The 17,604-nt window shown below is 46.1% G+C and overlaps 1 long non-coding RNA gene across 1 annotated transcript; it reads right to left on the bottom strand.

The window, feature by feature from the left end:
• Window positions 1–4,744: 4,744 nt before the first annotated feature.
• On the bottom strand, window positions 4,745–17,233 carry LOC144123310 (uncharacterized). Its single transcript, XR_013313063.1, has 3 exons — window positions 17,116–17,233; window positions 14,226–14,261; window positions 4,745–5,066 (listed from the first exon to the last, which is right to left on the bottom strand). It is a non-coding gene; the product is annotated as an uncharacterized LOC144123310 (long non-coding RNA).
• Between the last annotated feature and the right edge of the window lie 371 nt (window positions 17,234–17,604).

The raw sequence follows: 17,604 nt of genomic DNA, 5'->3' as shown, positions 1-17,604 counted from the left end.
GAGGAATAGAGCTTCTCGCTCTAAAAAGTGACGCATCGACTTGTTCACAATAAGAAGACTTTCAAATAACATGTAAGAAATTGAATTATAAAGAAACTCACAATAAAATGAGTTTTACAAATGCCCTAAGATATCTGGGGATTATATCCTGGTATGTGTGTGCCCTCTTCAGACTAGGAGTGTGTATTCTCGTTGACTTCTTTAAACATTTAGGTAATAAGGCTTTGGGCGCATGAACATGGTTCACATATATTCTGCCACATTTCCGACTTTTGACTCAGTGCTGGCCGACGTCCTGCACATCACAAGTTGTGACATTTTTGAAGCAGAGGTTCAAACTTGGGCTCACCGATTGCCAGTAGTATTATAGGGGCCTAGAAGTGTTTTACGAGGTGTTAAAATGCACGTGTCCAGTAACCTTTTTCGATCGGCACCGTAAATCATATTTCTTCCGACTTCGAATTTTTGGAAACTACTGTAGAATCGGCAAACGATGCGGCTTTACCCTTCCTTACTTGGTGACAGCACAAGCTTAAAATGTAGCCCGTCTAAAAATTTTTCTATGGCTGCCGCGCTTCAAATTTTGTTATCCAAAATACTGGAAAAATTTTCTACGGCCGAGTTTCTGAGGAGTACGCCTCGCAAGTGAAACACGGTGTGGAAAACACGAATGCACGGTGTGTATTATGCAGTAGTTATCGTTTGCGTTTGGAAAACATCAACTCCTCGCATGAGTTCTAGGAACCTGCTTTCGCAAGATACATTACTCAACACGGTTTGAGTTTGAATTTATTGAAATTGAGACAGCACAGAATTGTCTCAGTGAAGAGGGCTAAAGGTAACATACGTGGTCACCTGACTAGGCTCTAGACACCCTACGTTCAAAGAGCCACAGTTTGGACATAATACAAACATTATATAACAGACAAATACCCATTATAACAGTAAGACTCCAAGATTTCGCATACATCAATAAGGGTGTATATGTAGAGGTCACCGTTGCTATAAAACAATTGAATTAAAACATAAAGAATAACCACAAATCAGTTCATTTGACAGGGCGAAGAGGGTGACATCCCCGAAGAAGGGGATCTCCGAAATAACAGCAGAAAATGTATGAACTCTGCACTGGTTTCAAAATGATTCAGGAAAAAATAAAATAGCCTGTTTTTAAAACGAAACGCAAAGTATCAGCTGCCAGAGATCCAGAGAAACTGCCGTAGAATAACCTGCGGCAAAACGAAAAACATATACTGCCAAGCAACTTAAAACAGTAATCGGCGAACTGCTTTTTAAGGATCTGACAGAATTATTTTAAATGTGACGATATATGCACTGTACGCGGCGAGTTTTGGTGTGGGCATATATCTTGCTGTTTTGAACTTAACCTAACCTGCTTCACATAGAACCCACAGTGGACGGTGCTTTGAAGCTATCTATTGCCTAACATGTCTTATCCTGCCACTAGTTATCTCTAAGTCGATCTCATTTGAATTAAGGTACAGTTGGTTTTCGCAACGCCTGCCGCAGCGGAGCGCGCGAAGCACACCATGCATTGGCAGCCGATAAGCTTTTGTTAGTTTGGTTGGCTTCACCACATGACAGCGAGGTGACTTGGAAACTGAGCACAAAAGACCGACGGCCACCTTCCAGCACATCCGACGTTCACCTATTAGCGCGGTTGCCGTCTCTGCACGTGAAAGGTGATCGAACAGAGCCGTTACGAGAAGCGGCATTTACAGGGGAGTGCTGCGTCGTTAGATATTTCGAATGAACGGCTAAATTGGAGCTCGATATAGAACGCGAATTTTCTATAATTTTGGGCAGAATTGTCAATCTGCCATTTTTTCTGTTGGAGACAGACAGTTATATTAAATATCGATGTTGTATATATCCGTGCTGGACTGGCAGTTATTAATAATTCTGCAATGCAGAGGCTAATTTCGCTGAAGTGCAGAAAGTTTACAATTATCTGTGTAACATTTTCATTGCCTGGTCATTACAGGATGAAAGATCCCATAGACTATGTGGAATCTGGCAGGGAACTAAGTTGTTCACTGAAGCAAGGAAAGGCTCTCCTAGTCGGTGTTTACACTGTAAACATTTATCATGCTTTTCCTATAAACTTATTTAGTGAAGGATACATGATGTGAAATAACAGTCAGCGAAACCACGGAGCATAGGGGATCTTTTTTAATTTGTGGTTTTCATCAATGTAAAATTAAATAAAAACAACCGCATGCCGCCAGTGGCATAGGAACCTACGACCTCCGAATTTCGCGTGCGGTACTCCAACACCTGAGCTCTGGCGACGGCTGTCCAGTCTTCTGCTTTCGAGGGTAGTTATGTCCACTGTAATAGAGCCTTGAAATTGTTCACCAGCGCCACTCTCTTCTATAGCGGAGCACATAGCACGTCCTGTATTACCGCGAGTGCCACGTAGCGCACGTGATCGACAAGTGAAGACAGGAGCTGTGCAAGAACCCTCTTGTGAAGTGAAGGATATGCTTTTAACAACTGACCGTTAAAATCACGTAATTAAAACTGAAGTTACCTGTCTTTTCACTTGATGAAAAAGATAAGTGAGGTTTAACGCTCATGCGTGCAAAGTTACGCGCATTTTCCATTCTAGTAGGCACTTATGCTTATGGACTTTCCATGGCGTTATACTTTCATCAGGACCAACACCTAGTACCTATGAGCTCGTATCGCCTACAAACGTAAGCAGGATACACTAAGGGTACATCACAAACAAGTCTATTTGGATGCATGAATATCTGATGCGCCAACACGTTTTGGCGGGCTAGTTGGTTAAGCGTCTTGAATAAACAGCGCGAACAAAGACGAGCACAAAAGACAAGAAAGCGAACGACACGGCGCTGACTAACAACTGAGGGTTTATTGCTGATCACACAAGTATAAATACATAGATGTCGGCAATGAGGGAAAGGTTTACAAAGTGTAAAAAAAAACCCCAAAAACAAAACATAAATGTGACAACAGCAACATAAGCACGCTAGAAATCAGCAGAGATTATCAACCCCCAGGAGTGACAGCTCTTTTTGCAGAAGTGTTAGCGAAGGGGTACTTATACATGCATTTCCCTGCTTGAATATGTTGTATGCCTCGATAATTTCCCTCGCAGTTTTTTCCCGATTTTTGGCAATGACCTTGGTTTCATGATATAGCGGTACGCACTGTTTTTTCTCTTTTTTTGCCCATTCACAATCCCGGCAATGAATGCCGAGATGACCTGAAACTACTTTTGACACCTTATAGCTGTGTTCGCTCAGCCTTTTATTTATGCAACGTCCCGTCTGTCCAACGTACTGCCCTCCACAGGGCAGGGGGATGTTATAAACAACCCCCTTATCACAAGGGACGAAGCGTGACTGGTTCTTAGTTGTGCACTTCGCCACTTTTCCTTTGAACTCATTAACCGATCGGCACAAACCGGCTAGACGATCAGGCGCGGAAAACACAACGTCGACACCTGCTTTTTTCCCCACTTTTTTTCAGGGAGTGTTTAATTCCATGTAGATATGGAATCACAGCGACACGTTTGCGGTTGTTGTCCGATCCCTGGCCGTCTCGTGTAGCTGGTTCTGACTTGCTCTTCTTTAGGGCAGACTCAGCTACTGACGTGATAAGTTGTAGTGGGTACCCTGCCGAAAGCAATCTTTTTACCTGGTGTGAAACGCTGGAATCCTGTCACCACAGAATGCATTTCGAATACTTTCCGAATAATGGCAGGAGGTTTGGATAAGGCCAGTCGTATTTTTCCTTGATGAATGTTCCAAAAACTGCCCACACCAACGCCGCGCACTACCCTTCCACAAAAAGTATGATGGAGATGAAGGGCTGAGCGCACCGACGCGGTCCATTTGTGTGGTGGCGTTCATAATGATTGTACATAGCCCCTAAGGCTGGACGACGCGGCAAGACTCGTGCAAATGCAGTTAAAGCCTGCCTTGATGCTCGATCTTGGAGGCCATGGCTCATGCTAAGGTGCCACCAGTCTCATTTCCGGCAGTGTTGCTCTAGAGCAGCCGGGTACCAAACGGTTTTCTAATTGTAATGTATACAAAGCTTCCTCCGGCCTGGTGCTCGGATTTTCTACAGTGCAATGCTTGGAAAAAGGACCTTCGACGAAACCAAGCAACGGATAATTTTCGATGTCAATAACTTTAGGGTCTTAAAGTTCAGGTAGTGATTTTGGGGTGTGACCTTTGTGGGGAGATTAATGTTGCGTCGTTTAGCAGCTTTATTTTCAACTTCGGTAATTTTAAACTTAAGGCACCGTAGACTAGTGCCACCACTGGCACTTCAATGTTTCGCCCGATTGCTCGTTTGAACGAATATTCACAGAGGTAGCTAATATTAGAACTAATTTCGATTCATAGTCCATTCTATCCCATCACCATTCGATTGGTATTCGATTAGGTTTTGAAAAACTGCTATTCACTCGCACCTATCTGCTGGAGAATTAATATTTTAACAGCATGGTATTTTACTGGCGTATTTACGGCTACCTCTGAATGAGTGCCACCTTTAGGGTGTAAAAAATAAATTGCTGCTCCGGCGAAAACAGGCCGAGATAACCATAATCAAAAGGGAAGGGCGAAAAAAGTATCTGGGCGACGCGCGACTTATGCAGAACGCGACAATTCTGGCAAAGCCTTCACGTTTCAAGAAACATTAGTCGCCGTGAATGTGAATAAAGAATCAACGTTTCGTGAATGAAAACAGGGTTAACGGATGATCTGTTTTATTTTACCATTCTGGGCCATCGTCCCAAAGCCTCGCTGATCAATCCGTGAGATGGCTTGTGCTTCTCTCTTAGCGTCCTTTTTTGGTGCGATTTTTTTTCTGGTACTCCCCAAAGCCTGGATTCGTTTCCTTGCACTTGCCGACGTCACCTTTGCAGATGCAAACCTTATTGCTGAGACTCTCAACGAGGTGGTACTTGCATTTGCCGATTGAGCAGCCTTTCAGTATGCACAAGCCTTGGCAAACGGGGCGAACACAGTTGAGGTTGCTCTTTCGATCTATCTTAAGCTCGAACACTGGAATGAATAAAGAAATCATTCGTTCAGTGATAGCACTAATCGATAAATTCGCCTAGTAAAATGTTCTCTTCGGACATAAAGCATTATGCGCCAGTTTTAATGATATCATGGTAAAAGGCTGAAATCATGAAGGAAATAAATGGCCATATACAGCTTGGCACTATTTACTTAAATATATTTTAGATACGTCGCAAAGCGACTCAGGCTTTGAGCGACGCCGTAGTGAAGGGCTCCGGAAATTTCCACCAACTGGTGTTTTTTAACGGGCACTGACATCGCACTGACATCGTGCACTAACACGGGCCTCTAGAATTTCACCTCCATCGAAATTCGACCGCCGCGGCCAGGATCGAAACCGTGCCTTTCGGGTCAGCAATCGAGCGCCATAACCACTGAACCAACGCGGCGGCTTAAATATATTTTAGAGTATTTCATAATGATTGCTGTTCAACTGCAAGTATAAACTGACACAAAGAGAAGGAGAATTGAACTTTAATTTCCCTCTCCGGCGCATGACCTCATGATTATAGGTTTTTCAGCGAATTAAGCCATCTTACGTCCCCCCTCCAAACACTGCAAAATGTTTTCGAACTACCAGTGTTACAATTGCCCGATCTAAGGTGTTCCATGCTACGCGCTACAATGTGTGCGCTTAGAATGATAGGAGCGATTGAGAATACAAGAAATAGGATAGCACGAGAGCATGTGAATACTGAGGTTTTAAAATGCGACTAAGCCATCTTACATAATGAAACGGTGAGTTGACGACGGCAGAAATCTATATATCACTGCAGATACCGGACCCTTACATATAGGAAAAATTAGGAAAATCCTTAGCGGTAAGCCCAGGAAGTTCCGTGAGCGTTATGCACTAGACCAATGCACTGACCCCAACCGGGCCTAAAATGCGCTTCTACGTCGGGCCAGGTCTGGGCTCGAAGTTGACAGCCTGAGAGGGGCTGTGGCCCATATGTTTTCGGTCATTGTCCGGCATTTGATTTATTATTGAAGGCGCTCGGGAAGCGACAGAGATAAAACAGGGCCATGGCGTGGCCTGAAAAAAAAAAGATTACTCTTCGCTTATTTACTTACTTTTTGTTGCCTGCTCTAATTTCATTTTTCTCAGGCGAGCTAAACTACAAACAAACAACACATTTTTTTTGCGCCCTACCCGGAAAGTTTTACAACTCAAGGGCTGTCGGCTTATACTCTTTCTAAAAGAGTTCTTCATAGACGCGGAATGCAAGGCTTAACTACGATATTTGTAGACGTAGTTTAGTCCGCTTCACTCACTTGGAATGTCACAAGTACATTGAGGAGCATACACCCTGCTACGTTGAACGATTTAGGAAAAGTATAATAGCACACTTCAGTCATTGAACACAAGCAACAACACACCACTCTCGCAGGGTCTAAAGCATTAAATCCATCAGCGGGCTTCAATAGTGCTTCGTTCTTAGCGGAGCCTTGTGACGCCTGACACGCTGCTCATTTACACGAGCCAGTTCACCCGTACAGAACACCAGTTTCTTGGGCGGTGAGCAGGTAACTAACTTTGTCGGTTCTCCTTATAGGCGCTCCATTCCTCCTTGGTTTTTTGTTAACACTTGCGACTAAGCATTTGAAATCCTCGACGGGCAGCCGCTTCTTCAAAAACGGTTTTGTTTGTATGTTCAGCTCCAAAATCTCACTGTATGCGATGAGAACCATCAATGGGGAGAAGCACATTGGTTTAGACCTCATCGATCCCTTTAACACGTACTACCCAACATATAGGTGGTTTTACTTTTATTCTTTTCCAAAAGCCCTCAGTGCGGCCACTAAACGAAGCCCGGAAATCATGTTCATAAAAAAATGAAAATTTATTCATATGGTTGCGAGGATATCTATATTGCGAGAGACAGAGAGAAAGAGACGAACGGAAAGGCAGGAAGGCTAACTAGGCAACGCCCAGGATGGTACCCTACACGTGGGAAGGGGAAAAGAGGGATAGAGAGAAAAGATAGAAGAGACAGCAAAGGGAGATCACTTTTACACATGTCCATTGGCCATTACTTGCAGGGTACACAGTGCACACATCGATAGATGTTCACAACCATGCACTCAGTCCTGAGTCCTTTAAGAGCATGAAAAGCGCCTTAAAAGCTGTCCTCTGTGATGAAGGCTTACACCAAGGGCCCAGAATCTTGGCTTCAGTACGGGGCCGAGGATCTAAGCGGCGGAGTGTTGCGGCCAGGAGGGCATGCTCAAGCTGAAATCGAGGGCAGTTACAAAGAAGGTGTTCTATTGTTTTGTTGCACCCACAGGTCTCACAAGCAGGAGAGTCTGCCATTGCGAGTAAGTAGCCGTAGGCATTTGTAAACGCCACTCCCAGCCACAGGCGACACAACAGCATAGCATCGCAGCGGGAGAGGCCGGACGGAGGACTGAGTCGGAGTAACGGGTCGAGGTGGTGCTGGCGGCATGTGGAGTTGCTAGTACAGGACCATGACGCTAAAAGCTCTCTTCGGCCAATCATTCGTAGATGTCTTGCTGCGTCGGCTCTTGTCAACGGTATCTGGACAATGTAGGCACTTCCGTGAGCCGCTCGAGCTGCAGCGTCAGCTGCGTCGTTTTCAACAATGCCAGAGTGTCCCGGTATCCACTGGAAGACGATGTCGTGACCCTGTTCTTGTGCCTGGTGTTGATGATGTCTTAATCCAGCTTCGAGTTCACCGTGATCGCCATGGCATAAAGCAGAAATAAGACATCGTAGGGCTGCTTTTTAGTCGCAGAACACAGCCCATTTGTGGGGTGCTTGTGCACCAATGCACTGCACAGCCGCTCGAAGAGCGGCCAATTCTGACCCTGTAGAGGTTGTCCGATGCTAAGTTTGCTGGTTAATACTGGACTGTCTCGCAGGATTGACCACGGCGTAGGTTGAACTTGTACCTGAGACCGAACTATCTGTATACACATGAGTGCGGTCACTATATGCGGAGTGGAGAAGTTAGAGTGTCCACTGTTTAATGGCCGATGTCGATAAGTTAGATTTTTTTGTTATGCCCGGAATTGTAAGGCGTACAGATGGCTCCCGCAGACACCACAGCGCAGAGGAAGGCCGTGCTGCCGGGGTGAACAGGGATGGGATGGACGACTGGTGGGCTCCTGTAACCTTAGAAAACGCTCCGTGTGGTCTTTGAACTGCCACTTACAAAAGGTGGTGCTGTGGAATCCTTTTTGATGACGTATGTGGACCCGCGCGGTGTCCAGGGTTATATATTTTGAAAGTGGGTAGTCCTTGGCGATAAAAACGGTAGCTACTGTTGATGCGCTGTGAGGGAGACCCAGGCATGTGTGAAGTGCCTGACCTTGTATAGTCTGGAGGGCACGCAAATTCGTCTTGCATGTGCCTGAAAGCACGGGTGTGCTATACCGCAAAAAATCCCCAAAAGATTGTCTGTACAGTTGCAGCATTGACAGAGTCGACGAGCCCCATGATGTTCCCCATGATTCATGAAATCTGAGCAGGTGTGTGCTAGAGATTAGCTTTTTTTTTCAAAACTGCAATGCGGGCTGCATGATTAATTCCGGCCTATGATAATTCCTAAAAAACGATGAGAAGCACGATAGGCAATGGCATGGCCGTCAATAGTTAGTGGATAACGAGTCATACTTTTGGGCGTAAATGCCACTATAGCGCACTTCTCGGCTGACACGCTCAGACCTTGCGCTAAGAGATAGGAGGAAGTTATAGTTGGTGCCCTCTGAATTCTTGCTCGCACCTGGATACCCGTCACAAAAAAGACCCAGATACAGATGTCGTCGGTATACATAGAGATAAGGCTGGTATTAAAGATATGGACGGTAGTAGTGTCAGATTAAACAAAGTAGGGCTGAGCACTCCACTCTGGGGCAGCCACGGTAGGTGTAATGCACGGGTGTGGAGCCATCTTCACACATAATAAAAAATGTCCTTTTGATCAGATAGCTTTGGATCGACCTATACATCCGTTCACCGATTCCAATAGCCTCTAGCGCATCAAAGATGGCCTGATGGGTCACGTTATTGCATGCAGCTTTGACATCAAGAAAATGTGCAGCGCACATGCGATCCTGGCGTTTGTTGCTGAACTGTGGACACAAGATCAATGACGTTGTCTATAGAGTAGCGACCTCGTCAGAAACCCGCCATGGCATTAGGATGCACGTTATTGTGCTCAAGGTACCACTCAAGACGCGCCAAAAGCATTCTTTTCACGAGTTTTCCCACACAACTGGCCATAGCTATTGGCCTGCATGATCAAAGGTCGAGCGGGGGTTTTCGTGGTTTTAGTAATGCTATCATGCGACTGGTTTTCCATTTGGGAGGAACAACTCCGTCTTACCACGAGTGGTTGTAAAGGATGAGTAGCTTTCTACGCACATAGTGGCCAAAATGGCACAGTGCAGTATATGTAATGCTGTCTGGTCACGGTGAAGACGAACCCTTACTTTCTGCAAGGGCGGCATTAAGTTCCTCACGAGTAAAGATAGCATCCATCGCTGAATCCCGTGATGCAAGAGGAACACGTTGGGAACCCAAGGTAGTCACTGCACCCGCGATTGTCCAGCAGGAGTCAGTTGCAACTTCAATCTGGTGATGGTTTTGATGTAGAGCCAACGCAGAGAAAGGCTGTATTTAGTGTGGAAGCATTCGAAGCCCCTGTACTTTCCGCCATATGAAGGAAGTGGGCTTTCGAGGAACCAGAGATTGACAGAAGGACTTCAAGCGCTGCTCTGCCTGCGTGTCCATTCGTCGCTGGATTTTCCACTACAAGCGACCCGCCTTTCTGAGTTCCCTTAAGCATTTGGTCCGTCTGTAACGTTTTTCTGCACGCCGACGATTAGCATGTAGGTGGTCTAATTCTATATCAAATTCGGTGCGCATTCTAGTTGACGTGAGGTAGCCTCTGGCAGCCTTCATTGCTGTTGCTGTAATGTCCTCGAAACTGGAAGTTAGGGCATCTTTGCGCGCCTCTTCCATTCGTGTTTTAAATGCCGTCCTGTCGATGCGCGCGTGTTTAGCTGAGCCGGACGCTCCAAGACCTGGAATCTTGAGATAGGTAGATATGTGGTCACTCCCGTGGGTCTCTACATCACAAAATCACTGGACACGCCGGCGCAGAAACCGCGAAAGTAGCGTCAGGTACAGTCAACGGCTGTATGAACTGCCTAGCAGGTACGTCGGGCTGCCGTAATTCATTATGTAAAGTTCATTTTCTGAAACAAATAAGGCCAGATTCCTCCCTCTGGCGTTGATTATAGGACTTCCCCACAGTTGGTGGTGGGTATTGAAATCGCCGCTAATATTCCAAGGAGCCTGGGTTGCCTCCATAATTGTCTTTACCCTCTCGCTGTCCAATTGAGAGGACGGGTAGACATACGCCACAATCAGTGTGAACTCTATGGATCCTTTTTGGACTATGAAACACACGTACTGATTGTCATTGTGGTGTTGAATTGGGCAGCAAACGTACGTTATGTCGGTGCGGATGTAGACCAGAACTTTGCTGCGCTCCCAGCATGTCGGAGCAAAGAAGGGCTCGTAGCTGGAAAGCCTGATTGCTTGGGATAAGTTAGGTTCGCAGATGACTACTATCAGGAAATGGTTTTTAAAAACATATTGCCGAAAACTTGCGATTCGTTACTTTAGGCCTCTTGTGTTCTACTGGAAGACCGCAGCGCCCCTGACTTCCTCACAAACGTGGGAAGCTGGTCAGCCATTCAGTTTTAAAGATCTTGTAGTACTGGAGCAAGGAAGTCTAGAACCAGTAAGACGCTTCGAGCGATTGACGATTGCAGGGCCTGTATCAGAGGGCGAATGGCGTTGACCACCGTCCTAAGAATCACGACGGCTTGGCGATCTTGAGCTGAGAGCCCTTCTCTAACGACAGTTGAGCTCGGCGATTGGAGCTTGCGTTGAGGAGGCTAAGGAGGACGTAACGGCGGAAAGGTTGGCCAAGCATCTGCACACGAAAAGGTCTGATCATCCTTGGCGATATTTCGCTGGCTGGACTCACTTGGACGCGATGGCACGGGAGGAGGTTGAGAAGCAGGTGCCGTGGGCGCGTCGGTGTGGTTGCTTTTTGTCATAGACTTTCTTGTGTTCTTGCGGCAAGAACGCCTTTTCCGAACAGTCGCGATCGCTTCATGGTGTGTAGAATTATCTCGAACAATTTGCTTTAGAACGGCATTCTTGTAGTTTATGCGCGGACAATCCTTAGATGAGGCGTCATGAGGCCCGTTGCAGTTGGAACACTTAAACACTTGTGCATTACAGGACTCAGCACTGTGAGCTCCGGCACAACGAGAACACACTCTCGGGTGGTCGCAGACCCCGCTCACAAGACCCAGTTTCAAAAATTTGTGGCATTGCAGGGGTTTCGGAATAAATGGCCGCACATCATGACAGGAATGGCCCACCTTCGAGTGTGATGGAAGGCTGTCGCCTTGGAAGAGAATCTTTAAACAACGGGAATTGCCCAGACGTGATACTCGTAGAATTGCGGTGCCTTAGTTTGCCGGCCTCACAAGAATGGGCAAATCATCTCGCGTGATAGCCTAGTCGACATCACAGATTACGCCGGATGAGGACTCATTCCCGCCGAGTGGGATAACAGTACGTACTGATAAACAACCAAGCTGAGTTATGGCCTGCAGTGGTTCCAGCGCAGCCGCATGGTGGGCATCAACGGCCACAATTTCTTCCGCGCATTCACTCGAACGTCTTCGATTTCGTTAGGCACGAGTGCCTCCAGTTCTACAGAGACGACTTGCCTGTTAAGCCGCCTCATGTGGTCGGTTGGCTGCGCAGGAAGGACGAGGATGGTGTGTGCCCGTGTGTTGCCACTTGTTTTTACAGTGGACTCACTGGATGACGATCCGGCTGTTAGAAGTCTTCTCTTGATCTTCCGGCTGAGGTAAGTCTCAAAGCCGTACTCAGTGCTGGCCTCGCTGAAGTACTGGATGGTGGCATCGCTGTCGGGGTCACTCGGACGGCTGCACCGCTTCCTTTGGGAGGAGCTTTGGGAGGAGGCCGCCAGGCTCTTCGGATGCCCAGGAGGGTCCAGATCCAATCGCCGTATGAGGGGGTCAGCGTCCTCGCAGTATACAGGCAAAATCATAAAAAAATCTGGAGCCTGACTGAAAGAGTTCCACAAGGATGCACTTCGTCGTCTTTTTCCGCGAGGATATTAATTTATATACTTATTTATTTATTTTGAGACGACAATACATGGTGTTCGCGCGGAGAGGCTGAAGAAGACGAAGATTTCTCTTGAGGAGGCCTAACAGCCGCATTACACCTCGGTGCAGATGGTACGGAGGAACATATTAGTGAGAACAATGGTACATCAAACATGGCGAGACGGGAATTCAACATAAGTCATTACACAAGCACTGGTGAGGCAGAAAATGATACTGAAGAAGTCATCAATAATGAGCTATTGTAAGTGGTGTAGAAAAGAAACACATTCGCACAGAACAGTAGGTATAACAATTAAATGCAGCAGGTAAATATTCACGCATCTGAGGCCGTAAGAAAAGAGAATATCTGGTTGACTTTAGCTACGACATTGCGACAGCATGAGAGCCTTGATGTAAGCTGGTTCCTTTCCTGTGCCCCTGCCCTCCGCGTTGTTCCCGTGCCAGCCAGCTTCTGAGGTTCTGCCTCCTCTCTCTTACGAGCAGAGAGAAGGATTTGCCGCTTTCCTTTTGACACCTGCCAATCGTGTAAGGTGGCAGGTCGAAGGGGGCTCTTCCGTGTACCGACTTTGGCAAGTGACAGGTCTTTTCTTGCTCTCTCTGCTTCCCCCATAAGACGAGAGAAGGATATCACTCTCTACACATTGCCACCTGCCAACCGTGGCAATTGGCAGATGCCTTCGGTAGCTGACACGGTTATTCCCGTGGCAGCCACCTTCCAGGTGCCTCCCTCCTCTCACTAGAAGAGGGCGACTTCCCTCTCTCCACTTTGTCACCTGCTATTCGTGTAAATTTCAAGGTCGCAGATGGCTATTCCGGCTATTCCATCGGCTTCAAGGATGCACAATTCTAAGTTAGCTGTGCTTTATATCGAGAACAAAGAAAGATGCACTCACCACATGAACGACTGTGCACACTGTTAACATTGGTTCATAAGGCTTTAACGTCCCAAAGCGGCTCAGGCTATGAGGGACGCCCTAATGAGGGGCTCCAGAAATTTAGACCACCTGGGATTCTTTAACATGCCCTGACATTGCACAGTACACGGGCCTCTTGAATTTCGCCTCCATCAAACTTCGACCGCCGCGGCAGGGATCGAACCCGCTTCTTTCGAGTCATCAGACGAGCACCATAACCACTGAGCCACCGTGGCGGCTTGCACACTATTAAGGCTGCACACTGAAGAAGCCGACAGAAAGACAAGCTTAAGCTCGATGCGCTGAAAACAGTAGGCTATGCTAGAAACACTGCCTGCCTCAGTTTGTTCAGTTTCCTTTAAAGATATCTTTTTATCGCTGCCTAATCAGAGATGACATCTTTAGGCGCTTATAAAAATAGAGCGAATATTCGGGTTCTGTTCAAGTGACTTGAATCGCTTGTGTGCAATTATATTTTTGTTTCCTAATGCTGACTAATGGTTATCTCAAGCTTAGACAATTATAAAGAAAGAAGAATAACGTTGACGACAAAAGAGGTTAGAGATAAGAAATGTACTTGTGAGATTAGAGGCGCGCCCCTTATGTTTATTACAGACGATCTGCTGTAGAGATGATTAAACTTAATTTTAAAGAATGGATGGAACAGCTTTCACAAATATGGGCACAAAGCTCTAGTACGTGCGTTTGAGATTGCGAATGCGAACTATGCAGTGTTATAGTGTTTTGCGTAGTGAGTATGCACGAAGATAAATTAAAAAAGGGGCCTTTAGCTGTTTGGTCACGCTGGCAAATACTAAGGCGGGATATAAGTGAAATTCAGAAATGAACACGACGTAATAACCGGTCGATTGCCCACTTGAACAGCTAATTCTTCATTTATGTGTTCAGTCCAGCGACGAAATAATATATAAGCGTTTTTGATAACATTCGCAGGGTTCGTAAGAAGTAGTAAATGTAGATATGAGAGATATGATGCAAAACATATATATCTTACCGCTTCCATATTTTTTTTCTGCTTTAGTGCAGTAAGCTGTAACGTGAGAAAAATAAACGTCGAACTGAAAATCCCGCGACAAAGAGATCTTTACGAAAGCAAAAAGAAATATAGGCAGCAGATATAAAGACATGTTTTTCTTTGAAATAACTAGATGGGCAAAATGTGAAAAACAAATCAATTATTTGTTTCCTCATTATTTTTAATTTATTTTACCTTAACAAATTTCGATGTGTCACATACGTGCGAAAAAATTTTCATAACAAACCAGACTCGTTTTGAAAACGAGTGGCGTCTACCCATACTCATTTTGTACCTACGCGTAACGTGCAGCTCTCTTGTGGTGAAAAAATAACAAAACAAAAACGGCGTATATCTCGACGTTCAGAGGGTTTGTAAGCGTTCATCTGACCACAGCAAAAAGGTACCCAGCATTTTGATTTAGGTCGAATTTAGCTTCCCACGCTGCCTAATTTGTCCAAAGCATGTTGCTTAATCTTCCGTTGCGTCGGTATAAAAATGCAACTTTATTGTGGCGCCTCTTTTGCGGCGGTTGTTAACCACATCGGAAACAATTTAAGACACCTGCAGAAGCTCCAGTGTTGAGCCTTAAAGGCAAGCCATTTTTATTGTTGCTTAGCATCCTGCTCTTGCTGTAAATGAAAGCTTTTAGTCATCCATAAACGTCGAACCCCAGAACATCAAAGAAACTCAGGAATGATACTTTAAAACTAGAGGGGACATTGAAGGCTATGATGTGATAGTGTTAATGAGGTAATACCCATAAATGCAGATTTGGTCATTCTTTACATTGCAGTCGTATATTCTTGGGAGTCCTCGTAACACTCCTAGCGCAATAGTGCAGCGATTAAGAGATGCGCCACTACCCTGCGATGGCTGGTGCTGCCACTGGTGGCGATTGTGATACCCGGGTGGCTCTTCCAGTGCAACCTTTCTTCCCGAGAAACCCCTAGCGACCAAGCGTTAACGTCCACCTGCCACGGTGGGGCGTTTTCTCAACGTCCGGTGATTAGGATGACGTCACATGATCACGTTACCTAGGTGGCCTGTCACCTAGGTCGCTTCTCTGGGGATCTTTCGCAGATTTTCCGGTCACGGCCAACGACGCCGCCGTTGATGACGCCGCCAGCTTTTCTGCCATAAGAAACTCTTAACGTGATAGCGTTAAGTTTGCGCTCCGAAAGCTATGAATATGCTGTGTTCGCTCATTGGTACTAACCAGGCAATACCAGTTTCGTGATCTTGTATGCCACCAGGCAAACCACTTGACGTTTAATTAATCTTTCGATTCTAGACGCCTGTCCTTCAGGGGTCAACTTTTTACGCGCGTTGGGCAGTGAAACTTTTTCGCTCGGGTGGGCTGCTCGCTATCAGCCCGACAAAAGTTGCTTAATTAAGTGTGGGTAGTCCCCCCCCCCCCTCCTCCCCTCTACGCCGCAGATGCAATGGGTGGCCACTCATTGGAATTGACGGTCCGTGCAGCAGCGCGTTGACAGGCGGCTCTGTCGACCTGTCAACTTTCGGTAATTGCTTAACGCGGCGGAAATAGCTGACCCTCAGTCCGGCTTCGTCACTACTCATGCGCCGCAGGCGGCAGGAATTCAGGCTCGTTTTCCTCTGCGCGCTCTGCTTTAAAAGTTTTCGCGATATATCCTTCACATTTTGCACAGTTGTAATGTAGTTGGATGCGCCTAAGCGATGGTTTGGTCGCTCACTCACAAGGCGAGAGTGAGTCTGCGCAGCACATATGCTACGGAATGCCCTGCAGATGCTTGGCAGAAGGAGAATATAGTTATCTCTGCCATTCGGCAATAATTACTTCGGCTATTCAAACAGGTGTTTCAGCGACAGATATAAAGGAACGTAATGAAGTCACACGTGCTACCTCGGGACATATAGACATATATTACCGCAGTTGCACATGCGCGCCAATGTTTAAAAAATGCATTGTTACTTGCAGGAGGCACTATAAGCTCAGACGAATAATAATAGAATTTCTTGACAGAAACGGACTGCAGGATGATTGTTTTGCGCACCACCTTTACTGTTGTTGTTTAAAAAGCAAGCGTCACTTGAAGCAACACGGTAACACATGCCAGAGTTTTCACACAAAATTACGATAAGAATGTACGCACATGATGCATGTGTGCTTAACTGTTTGCTTGCGGCTAGCGTGGCATGTATACGGGCTGTCCTGCCAAGAGAGTCGGTTGTCACTCAGTGCTGCGTTTTCTTTGCTTGTGTTCTCGTGTTTCGCGCTTTGTACAAATGGCTTGGATTCGGCAGTACAGGAAGACTAACAGTAACAATGATAGGAGCGCATTGTAGCAGGCGGGGCTGTAGCCAATTTACAGGTTATTACTACTTGTCTTATGGGAAGCACATGAAGCAATGCAAAAGTTCGAAAGTATGGGAATACCAGATTTGCGGGTCGAATAACTTTGGTGCTTTCCGTAGGGCACCAGTCGTAGCCTTGCACCATGGCAGGTTCTCGAGGCAGGTTCTGAGCGTTGATCAGACTAAACCTCACTGACCGTAAAATGAAATAAATTTTATTTCCGTGGAGACGTGTGCTCGACTTTGCAGTCAGGGATGAAAGGGTGCAGGATGCGTGTTCGCAGGAAAAAAAAATACTTCTGCGCTGTCCGGTAAAGCAGGCCAATGAAAAGCAGAGCTAACGAGCACACGTGCGTGCTACGTCCGCTGGAACGAATGCCAGCAGACTGACCAGCGCGGCAACACAAAAATAATTCTTTTCTCCGGGAATATGCATGAAATAAATTTTTGTCCACACACCAAATCTTCAGAAATACTCTACATCTGCATAGCACAGTGCTACAAGTTTTATGACACCCTTTCCAATACTCACCAGGGAAAGCAGCAGCCACCAGAAATGTGAAAATGCTTGCTAACATTTTCCGCCGAAATTAGGCATACACTACTTCAGTCCAGGATGCATAAATAGGGTTGGAGCGTGCGTGTGTTCGTGCATCTGTCCATAATTAAAGTAAAGCTCGCAGCTGGCTGTGATTTTAGTCTTCGTGCAACGCAGCTGTTTCCTGATTTTTAAAGGTAGTAAATGCGCTTCAAACCACTCCATAACATGCGCCGACTGGTATGAGAGGCGCCGGGAGTTTTCAGAACCGTAATTAATTTTGTTTCACGAGTATAATAATCTCATTGCTATGACACGCGGTACGTTTGGTGCCGACGTGGCTGTTGTTAGGTCTCATTAGCCAAAAACTGATGATATTTTATGCTTTACTTGCTTATACAGCTTCTGCCACTACACAAACTGATGACATTTTATGCTTTACTTGCTTATAGAGTTTCCGGCACCATCTTTCAAGTCGTATGT

This window comes from Amblyomma americanum, chromosome 3 (genome assembly GCF_052857255.1).
Source record: "Amblyomma americanum isolate KBUSLIRL-KWMA chromosome 3, ASM5285725v1, whole genome shotgun sequence".
Taxonomy (NCBI): domain Eukaryota; kingdom Metazoa; phylum Arthropoda; class Arachnida; order Ixodida; family Ixodidae; genus Amblyomma; species Amblyomma americanum.
This window is presented reverse-complemented; position numbering and strand designations above follow the sequence as displayed.